Consider the following 13,214-nt stretch of genomic DNA (forward strand, 5'->3'; position numbering starts at 1 on the left):
TTAATAGGCAGTCCCTTGGCTAGGGCATGTCTGAGACTGCCTCAGTTGAAGGAGGTTAGCTATTCTGTAGCAAAAGCCAGCCTCCAGAAGCCCAAATTGCTGTGTCTGGTGCTGGCAGGGACTGCAGAGATCTCAACCAGGGGAAACCTGAGGCACAGGGATGCTCACAGGTCCCAGGGCTGCGTGGCCCAAACTGCACCGAAGCCAAAACTGCACTTGCGGGCACTAGGGACATTCAGAGAATCAGATGGCATTTATAACCGAAACACCATCTGACACCAATCTGTGTTTAAGCATAGGGGTGCTTAAACAATGCATTTTACTGTGGAGCCTGAGCAGATTCCCCTAGAAATACAGCAAAAAACACCCAGACCTTGGGCAACCCACCTATTTTCTGTATTAAAATAGAATAAGAGGAACCAGAAATGGGGAACACATGTCATTGTGTGCAAGCACCTACACATACAAAGAGATCTAGGAAACAGCATCAACAAAATATTATTTTATACAGCTACATCTTTCATTTGAAAGTGTGTTTGCAATGCAGTTAACCTAGTCATGCTATCAACCCTTCACTCAGCACCTCTGCTCCTCCCTGGAAGATGAGGAGTTGGAAAAGTCCCACTTCAGTAGGAAGTACAATTTGAGATGCTATCTTTTTTTATTTTTTTTAAAGAGCATTTTAATATCTGCCAGTAATGATCTACTTCATGAATGTAATGCCCACTCAGTTCCCACAAGTTGAAAACGTTTACGAGACAGAAAAAAGATTACTGAACACTATTTTCTTACTGATCAGCACAATGCTATTTGGCACAGGCACCTCTGTAAATATTTGTCCAGCACTGGGTAAATTTGCAGTGTATGATGGCCCTCCGACCTGTACTTCTCTCTGTCAGGTTAGAAGGCTCACAGTCGAGCACCGGAGCTCAGCTTGGGCAGAAATACAACACGATGGAGGCAGACCTTAGTGTCACTGCTGTCCTTCCCTTATGATCTGTTCCTTGTTGGTTCGTTCAGCGCTCCCCTTCACAAACAAAAAGATTAATTTTGAGGTGGAGTGATTATAAGGTTATTCCTGGCTGTTGTGTAACGAAGGGAATTTGTTCAGTGCATTACACCGGGCCAGCCTTTGGCACAGGGAAGCCAGAGGAGGGAACTGTACCCATCCTCCGTGAGCATGCGGAGGAGAAGGGCAGACCCAGCCTCACCAAGCTGGAGGCAATGTCTCCTCTGCCGTGTGCCAGGAGGTCCGATGGACTCGGTTCACGGCGACACTGGCAGCCTGCCACGGTATTTTGTTCACATGTGCTTGTGATCATGGGCCTGGAGCTGTAATTGCAGTCTCAGATTTCACAATACTACCAGCCCAGGAGATATTTATGGATCTGATATGTAGGATCTATCAGCATCGTGGAGCCTCACGCATATTCAAGAAAACTCCCCGCTCACAAAGAGGGTCAGCAAGTCTCTCGCAGTTTCTTTAAACCACACATTCAGGCAATACCCTTCACTGGCTCACACCACTAAAAGGCACTGCAGTGTCTGGACCAGGCAGATGACAGGCACAGGGCTCCTATGACAGATATTATCACCAGTGTACTAATGAACGGGGAACCAGGTTAAGTATTAGTGCTGCTTGTTCTGCTGTAAAGCCACTTGCTGCTTTCCATAGTTGCATTTTAAACTGAAGATGTTAATAAGGTCAAGTACATACTTTCCCCCTCCAACAGAAGAGAAAGGTCAGACAGCCACTTCCACATTGTTCATTTGTTTTTACAAAGCTTATGCAGCATTTAGAGAACAGTGTAATCCAAGAACCAAGCTAAAGAGGAACAACTCCGTATCGCTGGCTATTTATATTATTCACTTCTGCTCCAAAGTACACCACTGCACAGACAAAATCACCAAAATGTCACCATATGCAGGGAAGAAGAGTGCCTGTCGGCGAGGAGCACACAGGATACAGTGAGACATGGGGAACAGAAACAAGCAAGTTGCCAAATGCTGTTCCTACACAAAGTGTAGGGAGGTTTCCATGTCCTTATGTAAGTCAACAGTGCCATGTGTTAAATACCCCCACTAGACAGTAAGAAGCCTGGCAGAAAAGGAGTCTGAGTCTCATCATACTGGCTTGGCTCTGGAATAGCTCCAGCTTCTTCTGAAGGAATACTTCCCACTTCACCACGGCTCTAGATGCTCTGCAAACACATCCTCCCTAATCCATAACGTAAAGCATTGCTTTCAGGATCATCACTACAGCCATCGCCTTTCCAGCGTGCTGTATTTTTTCCAAGGCTCCCTGTGAGAAGGGCTTCAGCCACTTTCATGCTGTGACAACAACCCATACACCCACTCACATTTTCAGGCATGGACAAGCCCTAAACAGGAGGAGGATCAGGCCAATATATTTGTTCTGGAAAATATTGAAGGACAAGGTTTTGAAACTTCTGTTTCCAGACTTATTGCTATTCCAGCCCCTGTGCTTGCCCTCAACAAAGACCACTTGCCCTTCAGGCTGAGGGCAGCAAAACAGATCACGTTACTGTGCCTGCTCATGGCCAGCTCCAAAGCGGCACCAGGGTATTTCAGTCACAGCCTCTCTCTCTGCTCAAATGTACTTCTTAAAAGCATTCGCTGTTTTTACAGAGGATAGGAAGTCACCCTGTAATGTTTCCTTAACTATCGCCATCCTAAATATTTTACTACTTGCAGTACTCTCTACAAGGAGTATATTTGATATTGCCATACAGAGTTGGGAAGCGGAGTGCCTTTTTATTACAGAAAATACAGAGCCTTAGAATAAGCCTGAGTGAAACATCTTCATTACCAAAGCAGCTTTGTACTGAGAAAGCCTGCCACTGGAAAAGAGAAAGCAGTACAAACATACTAAGAAATGCTATTTGCTGTTTAGTGCAAAAGAAAAAGAAACAGAAAAACTTAATGCATACTAGCAAACAGATCTATTGCATTTTTAGTATGTGTTTACCTAAACTACATAACCCTAGACCCTAAACAGTTTAGACCTGTACATTAAAATACAGATAAGTATATTTTTTCCTTCCTGACAGCAGCCGTACCATACTGTGACATAAGGAACAGCTTTAAACCAGGAGGAAACCTGAATTTTAAACTCGGGCTCCCTCCGACCTAATCTGATGTGTCTTCAGCATGAAGCGAGTTCTTGTATGTAAGGTACAGCCGATATGACACAGTGTGCCATCTTAGCAACTGCTTCCCACACAGCTACATGTCCTAATACTGCTGCATTTTCAACCTCCTCGTAGAGATATTCCTTTAAAAGTTCCACTGTCAGAAGTAATTTCACCCTCCTGGGCAGTACCTCACATCTATTTCGTTTTCTGTGCCTTTAATCGTCCGGACTCCAAGACTGCCTTTTTGCCTCAGTCCTATGCACCACACAGCTCAGTTTTAGCCAAACCAGGAATAATATTTATTCTAGCTCTTCGATCACTCTATTCCTCACCTTTTCTGCCAGCTAGACCTTTTCTGTTTTCTAAGCAAATGTCGGTTTTCTGTTCCTTCATTATCTTTGCTAAGGAAAAAAAGAGGCAGAAAGCTATATTCCAACATACCTTGAAAGCAGAGCAGTCTTCACTCCCAGCTGTTTGACTTTTCAATAGCTTCACTCACACTTCAGCGCTCCCAAGAATCATAATGTCACAACCACTGTAGCTCGCAATCAGAGGCAGAGGCAGATCCCTCTCGCACACCCTTCCTCCCCTCCGTCTGTCTGACAGCTGTGCACTTTTTAGGACCGCAGCAGGACTTGCCTCCCGCTCCCTTTGCCACTCTGATAGCTAATCCCCTCCCTGCTATTAGGAGCACGCTGCCATTATATCTTAAAAGCACGCCACAGCTTGCATGCAGTAGCTGTGGGAAAGCTGCATTTATTTATACAGGAAGCTTGAGCACAGCACTTCCTACTTCCCATCCCAGGCTCAATGCAACTGCAGGTGATTGCTTACACCCTGCGAGTGCATGCCCCGTGTTCTCACGTGGATACCCGTGCCGCTTTTAACTCCCATCTGCGCCCTGGCAAGATCAAACCAAAGGAGATAAAGTATCAGAGGTGAGACCCCGCTTGCCATTGAACCTGCTTCAGGATAGCAGTTCGTGCAGCAGCCCACCTACCGGCAGGCGATGTCTGAGGCGCTGCTCCTCCTGCTTCTCTCCAGATGTGAAGAACGTGGGTCTAAAAGCAAAGTGATTGCTTCACGAGCAAAAAAATCCAAACTCCCAAGCAGCGGGGTAATTTCAAGTCCCGAGTGCCTGCGCTCAGCTCGCCGTGGCAATGCTACATTTCGGCTCTCAGCTGAGCTTGTGTGCAAGAGGGGAGGGAAATTCTGCAATTCCCTTCCCTAATCCTGCAGGTGTGATTCACGCCCGCGAAGAAGCAGGAGAAGGTACGGTGGTGCCACATGACACCAAGTGCTCGGGAACTTTTCCTGCTGTAGGAAAGGTACCACACCCGCAGATACGAAGGAGAGATACATCCGAGTGCAGCGGGTGCAGAAAAACAGGGGGAGAAACAAGCCCAGATGCTAATCTCTAATTTTATTTTTATGGCGAAATAAATTTACTTTATGCTTCATGCAATTATTACTGGCAGTTTGCCTTCAGTACTTTACTGGGAAGACTGAGGCACAGGCATTTCCTCAGGAGTTTACAGAAGCTCAGAACTGAGATTTTGCCTATTTTCAGATAATTTCACTGCATCAGGTGAATTTAAGGAAAAGGCAGGCAGCTCATGGCTCCTTAATTCAGCTTACTGGCACCTCTGTGATACAGCTTTATTTAACAGCATGGACTATTTTCCCCTTGAAATAAGCACAAATTTTATCAGTCTATTTGACATTCCATCACCCAGGTACCTGTTCAGCAACAGATGAAGTGCAGCAAGGAAAACCTCCCTGCTCAGCCCCTGTGCCCAGCACCACAGCACTTCAACAGCAGAAGGACAATCAGCTCCAGGAGGAGAGCGGTGCTACAGGGAGGATGAAGGAAGTCACTCAAGCTGCTGTGGGGAAAATGGTAGGGTGGGAGGTGCAGAGGTAGAGCAGGGAAGCTGCCAGTAGCATCATCTGGTTGGTACTCACTCCTTGCTGGCGCAATAAAACTGAACCAGGCTTCACTGCAATAGCATCCACCAGTCAAGAGAAACAACTGCAAATAAAGGCTAATCATCTTTTCAGATTTATGATTAGCCCTGCTCATATCTAGGGGAGCTGTTCTTCTGAATTAAGAAAACTTGATTAGCCTATTAAAATGCGGATAAATTCTGGAAAGATCCAGTTTCCTACTGCATCTCTCTCTGCATGGATACAGGACAATCACTTCCTGATGCTGGGTGGGCAGCTGGCTGTTCCCCTGCTCCCACCTTCAGTCCTGTGCCTGCCCCTGCCTCTGTGCCTACCCAGGACTGCTGCAGCAACACGGAGCTGAAGGCGACGTGGCACCGTGCCAGGGCTATCAGGACTTGGGATGATCAATACCGATGATTCTTTCCCTCACCGTCGCCAAAGGTCCTGAGCTGGACTGTTATGAGCTCTGCCATCAAAATGATTTCTCCTCCAACTGCACCTCGAGCCCAGGTACCTGAGAGTTTTATAGAAGCACATTTTCTTGGCAAGCTAATTTTGTGAAGTGTTATGAGTCATGCTGAAATTGCTACCCAGCTGAAATCCCTGAATCTCTTAACCCAGATTGATTGATTTCCTTTCTGAGCCAACAAATAAATAAAAAACACAAGTAGGGAATGTCACACAGTGCCAGTCACGGCAGAAACTGAGCCCTCCCCATTCACTGTCTTCTTCAATGGCAGTAGCACAAAGCACAAAACACAGAGGGTCTGCCTAAATTTTTGGCTGTTATAACTGACACTTTTCCAGCTCAGGGCTGGGGGAATCTGTGAGCCCCTGAGGTGGTACATGCCAAAGCACAGCATCACAGGGCATTTTCAGCTGAGTTAACAGCCAGAGTAAGAGTAAAGGTTGGCATAGTTAATTGGTAACATTGCTGTGTCATCCCAGCAGCTACTTGAAATACTTACAAAATGACTAAGCCACCCTGGCATTAACTAAAATTACTAATTAATTTATGAGGTAGTTGGGTAAAAAAGTGATAGCATGACCCCTGAAATGCTCTCTCATACCCCACAAACAGAACGCCATTAACAGCAAATGTAAACACCAAGTTAGCGTAAAACTCAGTTTCATTATATTTCTAGGTAAGGAACGAGAATTAGCCTATCTGGAAAAAAAAACACTACCCTGATTCAGTTTTTCAACTAATTAAAAAGATCCTGAAAAATAACTGCTAGCCATAGGTGTAAAATAAAAACAGGTTTTGTAACAAACGTCCTAAAACCAGAGCGTAACTCTCAGTAAAATGTCCTTATTCGTTTCACTTATTGTGCATGCAGATTATCCATTCTCCTATGCACAAAAATGTATTTTTATATGCAAGAGAAACAGTTTCACAAGAAGAATAGATACTGATGTGTAACATAACCAATGCTGAAAAAAAAAAAAAAAAAGAAAGTTTTTTTACACAATGGGTATAAATATATTATCTGAAGTTGACAAGCATGACACCCCTCAGCTCATGGGCTATGGATAGTTTTCTTCAAGGGGAACTACTTCAAAGGAGGATTCCACCCTCAAAAGTCATTTGTGCTAGCTTCATGAAGTTACTACTTGAAAAAAAGCATCTTTATTCAACGTATATAGATTTATCACATAAGCAATGACAGAAATTAGATGTCAGTGCAAAAACACAGAGCTGTGTAATATTTTGCGTGCAGACAAGCTTTTCTCAGAACAGCTGCAAGAAAGTCAGGATCCCATCTTTTTCTGTTTAAATAACCCTTTTGTTCTACAACTCAGGCTCGGTATGCAAGTCACTCTCTGACAAGCCAGGCTTGAAATCTTCATTATTCCCTTCGGCTAAAAGATACTAAAACTTTATTATAAGGTGTTTTGTGGTGGAGTGAAATAAATCGAGTTCAATCGTTTTGAAAGAATAGTGGGTATAAACCTAAAGAGCTTTTTATTTTACAGCAAAAAAGTGAGTGGGATGGTGCGCTCTCTGCTGAACGTTCACCATGATGACCTCAAAACACGTGGATTTGTCTCAGACAGACACAGAGAAAAGCGGTAAGCTGACTGACAGTCATCCTGCTCTATGAATAAAACAAAATGCAAGTCATTACAACATGCTGGCACAGCCGACCCTCTCCAAAGAAAACACAACCACATGTCTTCCACAAATATCCGTATTTCTTCTCCACTGATACTTTCTCCTGTGTCTGTAATTTGAAATACTTCCTGAGATGTTGGAAATGAGCTGCTAGCATTTGCCCCACACAGAACAGTGCTGTATGAAAGAAGCCCAGCCTCACCAGAGGACAGTGATAAGACAGCCTGCTACCCCAGCCAAACAGCTGTGCTTGGGGTGCTCAGAAATCCTGCTTTATGGGGCAGGGCTGATGGCTTTGACAGTACATTACTGGAGTGCCAGGTCCCAACTTGTCTTCTTGGGACCTGCAAGTATTAAGGGTATGTGTATTTTCCCCCACAAAAGATCCTGCTGATAGCGTAGGTCAGTTGGTGATATTGGCTTTTTTCCCCAACAGCAGCTCTGCGTGCATTTTTAACTTCTACCAACTCCTGCCTGTTCACTAGGTGCGTGAAGATCCAGCCTGTAAAAAGAAAACCGGACGAGTCTGCCACAACTAAAACACTGATGAATTTTTACTGAATGGCAAATATCCAGCCCAGGAACAGCCAGCGCAACACCCTCAGCCTAGGGCTCATCCTCAGCCACCTCTCCATACTCAGACACGAGGAAGAGACAGGCTACTGTCACCCTGCCCCCTGGGACAAGAGACATGCAAAAAGCACAGCCCCAAACCCTCCGGATGGGAAGCAGAGCTGGCACCTCGGTGACGTGATGACACTGCTTCACATGGCAGCAGAGGACGCAGGACACCTCCTGGGCTCGGAGGTGACCCTGAGCAAACGGGGTGGCACACGTAGCTTCCCACATACCAGCACCACCTCATGAGTTGCTGGAAAAAAAAAAATATCAAACTAAACAGCTTGCCTTGCTCTTGAGCTCAGGGATAACACATGCAGATATGGAGTTGCTCTGTTCCTCTGAGGGCCAGGAAACAGGTGAGAATTTATAGCTGCAAAAAGAGCAATTTATAAGGCTGTACTGAGAGGACCACATTGCATGCACACAAAGAGGAGACAGTGAAGTTGTCCTCCTGCTCTTCCTTAAAGTAAGCAGGCATTTTCGACAAGAGATTGTAGGGGAAAAAGTCAAGGCTTGGTTAAACGAATTTATTTTCTACCAGCTGTGCTCACAGATAGCTTCAGAGCATGGCACAGAATAAATTATGCAGTTGGTTTTATTTTTTTCCTTTTGACTGCATGCCCAAAGTGACACAATTTGTTGACTTCTGACCAAGTGTTTTGGTAATGTACCTGGAATTGCAGCGATTCCAGACACTGGAATCACAGTTGCTTTAAAAACTGAGAGGGCAAAATCATACTGGCAGCCAGCACAGGAAGCTTCCTCTGCATCAGAGGGGGTCACCAACCTGTCCTTGTCATGAGAAAAAAATGTGCACGCTGTTTTCTCGGTTTCTACTGCTTCTCCTGTCCTGCCTCAAGTTGTTAGCTGCCCTTTTTTGGAAATGTTAAAAGGCAGGTTTATTCCTTTCAACCCAAAACCAGTGGAGCGCCTGGTGTGGCTCTATCTCCAGGCTTAAAAGAAAACTGGAATTGGAGGGAGTGGGGGGAAGCTTAATAATACATCTCATCCCAGACCTTCCTGTTTTACCCATACCTTTGGAGCCAGGGGCAGGCAGGTCTGAGGTGAGATGTGATTGAGGCACCTCGTTTTATGGCCGTCACAGCCCTGTTACCAACTTGAGAGGGGTTACTCCAGTGGACTGAATATGCAGGGAAATGCTCAGCTGAAACACACCCATACAGGAAAATCAAGAACTTGTCCCTCTTGCCCAGTCTCCCTCTTCTTACCCAGCTTCCAGGGAGGGCTGCCCACCCATTTCCCTCACTCACCACCCTCCAAGCAAGTGGTTAAATTCAGCAAGCACAGTGGGAACTCAAAAACAAGCAAACTGCTTACTTGCAGCAAATGACATGAGGATTTTTTTTTCAGGTGCCCTGAAATAATTTTGTAGCTTTTAGCTCTGTCCTGTTTATTTTTGTGTCTGTTCCCTCTAAGTGCCAGATAAATTTATTAAAAATACGTGTTTTTTACCACGTAATATTCAAAAATCTCTTATAAAACCAGGCACATCCTTTTGGGCAGAGAGATTCTCTAGGAACAGAAAAGCAAGCTTTAAGAGACAGATGGGGCTGAAGGGCAGGAGGCATACCAAAACCTTTGCTTTTCTAAACACTGCTGAAACCCAAACAAATAGTGCTTTCTGCTTCACTACTATCTGCAGGCACTGAAGAGCTGACAAGGAACTCATCTTTTCGTTAAGCACGACCGCTGTGAAAATCGACTGGCTCTGCTCACCTCCCCTGCATTTCTCAGGCAGGAATTTAAACAGAATTTAGGTATATTCTCTAATTTTTATGTTACACATATGTAGACGTTTCCTGTGACATAACAAGACAAACTGGTCAGGGGCAAAATGTGTTCCCACAGAGAATCCCTTTGCACTGTACGCTGTAAGCAAAGCTTTGAAGTGTGAGCTCTGAGTCCGCTCCCAGTTCTGTCTTTCTGCAGCCAGGGCATACGAATGTAAGGTGGGGAAAACGTGCTCGGTGAACTCTGTCTGCTAGTCAATAACTAACTTGTTCTCCTTACATTATCCTTAGGACAACTGTCTCCACGCCTGTATTTGCAGATCAGGAGAAAAGGCAATTTGACGAGTTATAAGGCAGTCACGGGAGCAGAGACACTGCCTTGTGGAGTAAGAAAAGGAGAACAAGAGTAGAGACAAGTGGCCTACTTACAGGGAAGAAGTCCCGACAATTCTCGCGCTTCCCATTAGTTAGGTCAGCTCCCTCTGTGGGAGGCTGACAGTAAGAAACCTCCAGGATCTTGAAGTCTGCCAAGGCGATCTGAGAGAACATGAAATTTAGGGAGAAACGGGGGCCAAAGGGAAACCATTTGACTCCCTGAATATGAGATTAAGATCATGAAAAGGCTGAGGAGAACTTTCTCCTGTCCCTCCTTGCTTTTTTCTCACACATAGAGTACATTTGCTATATAGAAAAGCATGTGAAAGGGAGGAAAAAATTTACACTCTCAGGATAATTCTAACAATGCATTAAAAATATACAGAAAAGGAAAATGTTATTTTGATGTAATATATTTTGCTCTTTTTTTTTTCTCTTTCTAAGACCAGCTCTTCCAGCTCTTAAATAATCTTTCACGTTACTGTCTAACATCATGGCTTTTTGAGCAATGTAACTTAAAAGCTGATAAACAGCATTTCCCAGCAGCCTTGCAGTGGCAGACTCCAGCCCTGTAGCATCTCCAGCATCCTCCCTGGCGATCACAAACATCTCACCAGTTTCTGGGTATCCCAGGGCACAAGCTGCCACAGGTTTCAGCTGTGAACGCGGCAGGAGCACCTTACTGGGCTGCCAAGAACTAGAACAAATGTGCTGCTTCCTACCGAGCAAACCTCAAAGAAATTATCCAGCACGGGTTAGGAAGAACTGGGAGGCTCCATCTGAGATGCTTCTGAAATCTGGTCTTTATCAGAATATGCCACAGAAACAGTGTTTATAGTAATGGATTCTTGTCTTTGGGATAAAAAAAGTATGAAATCATGATGTCATGTAGCACAAACTTTGTACGTGAAAAGAGAATTTGGAGAGCAGAGGATAGGAAATTGATTTTCACTGTGGTTTTAACCTTGATCATATTTGTTTAAAGAACTGAAGAGCTCTCAGCAGTTTGACTGTTTTGAAGAGTTTCCAGCAGTTTAATGGGTTTCGGTTTTGTTTTTCCTTTTTCTTTTTTTTTTTTTTCTTTTTTTTGAGGAATAGTCATTTCTCTTTCCCCAAGCAAAATGACAGGAAGCATGAATCAAGACTGTTTAAAAAGTCGCATAACAACTTCCTTTGTCCTTATTGATAATGTTTTTGTTTTTGTGACCTGAGTGGATATTTCTGTGTGTGTGTTCACTGGGGGAAATCTTTTTCCAGTGACTAATCATTTTGATGCAATATTTTACATAAAGCCAACAGTTGATCTTCTGTGTCATTCCTTTTGGTGTCAATAGGCTTATGAGAGAAGGAAACTGAAACACACGTAGAAAGAATAAATAAAATTAATGTTTTACAGGAAATTAAATGGATGTTCTGATTCAGGCAATTTCCACAAAACACAGTGGAGTATGGAGTGAATGTAGATAACGATGGTCAAGGAAAAACTCCAAGGATCAGCTTTAGCCCTTTGACTCTCTTTCCAGGAAACACCAACATCCTTTCAGCCTGCTTCAGCTGGCAACAGGTCCCCAAGAAATCTGTTGTCATTTAGTAAAAATCAGAATGCACACACTCCACCAAGTTTTATGTTTGGATACCACCTGAGCCTACATCACTCTGTTGTGATCCAGACCACCTGAAGCTTGTCACTGTCATTGCATCAAGGTTTAAGATTCCTTCATGTCAAAGGGTCCCCAGACTAATGACCAAAGAGATCTCTGCTGTTTCTGTACCATCAGTTGTCCCAAAAAATATATTTTCAACTGAAAGTTCTATTACAAAATGATTACAAAATTATGTTAAAGTTAAAATAATGAAGGATTTGATTGTTGAACAACTGTTTTCCAAGCATGCTGCTGAGAAAAAGACAATGAGAAAAGGACTTCATTTATTCAGAAGGTATAATAAACCATGGATTTCCTCAGGAATAAAGATGTATTAAATAGGCAGATTTTATGCTCCCAACTTGTATGTGAAAAAATCATTTGGTGAGCAGCAAAGCTAATGAAGCGCGGTTTCTAAAGATTTGCATGCCTTAAACACGACTGAACTTTACCACTAAAACAGTAACCCTCGTCTTCCTGACATCACTTACAACGTGCCCCTGGACCAAGGCAATGCAAATTATGATTTACATCAAGCCACATGCGTGACGATTTGTGAGGCCTGTACGTGATAACTTTTTCTGACTGGATGCTACCAGAAAACGGAGCGCTGCCTTGAAAAGTTGTCAGAGGTACTGGCAGAGAAATAGCGGGATCCTCGCAGGCTCTATTTCCTAGCACAACACTTAGCTCAGTTTCAAAGCTCCAAGGACTGGACTGATGATTTTACAGCGATGTGGCAGAAGTCATTGTATTCAACAAATCTGAGGAGTACCCTAAGCACAAAGCTTATGTTTTGAGGTTACCTTTGGGTTTCATTGCACACAGTGAGAAGCGAAGAGGGAAAGCCTCCATTTGACAATCTGGTTTTGGCTGAGGGAAGCCAATTTCAGGACCTCTGCAACAGGTTTTCCACCTCCATAACAAAACAAACAAACCTGCAGCAGAGATACACGATTTATATTTTATTCTGGGCCTTGCCAGAAACATCCTCTGACCTTGGAAGAGTAACTGAACCTCAACATGTGCTAATTTTAATATTTGTAACTCCCCAGAAAACTTACTTGCTTGTGCCCCAGGTATCTTGCATATCCCATTACTGGCTGCGAAGTGTACTGCGTTTCCAGGCTAGTTGGGTTCAAGCACAAAGCAGAGGAACATAAATATTCAAGAGGGAAGTCAGACGTGAGTGAATAGAATGAAAAGTCAGTCATGACAGAAAAAGCTTTTTTTTTTTTTTTGTGAGCATCAGTGATCTGATGAAACGGATGGTATTTGCTTGGAAGGTAATGCAAATGATCGTTCACACAATACAAAGCGTGTGTAGCCTATTTCAATCAATCTTGCCTAGCTAAGGAAGATGGGTAGAAGAGATAAATGCCTCACACACCGTAACTGCTTGAACGCTAAATGCTAATATGAAGCGAACGCTAAACGCCTGCAGAGAAGCCATGGGGCCACAGGGGGCCACTCTACATCTCATTGCTGAATCATGCCCTGATTTCTTCCTTCTGATTTCACACCTTCTGCCATTTGACTCTTCAGGGTATGGGGTGCATGTCTTATCTCAGCCACACAAAGACTTGGGCAGGCAATTCCTAAA

General features: G+C 44.0%; 1 protein-coding gene across 5 annotated transcripts in view; it reads right to left on the reverse strand.

The window, feature by feature from the left end:
* RNF144B (ring finger protein 144B) overlaps positions 1–13,214 on the reverse strand; it is an 86,620-nt gene that overhangs the window by 51,654 nt on the left and 21,752 nt on the right. For 3 of the 5 annotated variants that reach the window (XM_068674751.1, XM_068674750.1, XM_068674747.1), the window contains exon 1: positions 3,597–3,974. The exons of 1 other annotated variant lie outside the window; for it this stretch is intronic. The gene's annotated coding sequence lies outside the window, so the exon portion shown is untranslated. Of the gene's footprint in view, positions 1–3,596; positions 3,975–4,155; positions 4,305–13,214 lie in introns of those variants that run through there. One more of the 5 variants, XM_068674748.1, reaches the window with a different exon arrangement.

The sequence above is a fragment of the Anas acuta genome, chromosome 2, assembly GCF_963932015.1.
Source record: "Anas acuta chromosome 2, bAnaAcu1.1, whole genome shotgun sequence".
Classification (NCBI taxonomy): Eukaryota; Metazoa; Chordata; class Aves; order Anseriformes; family Anatidae; genus Anas; species Anas acuta.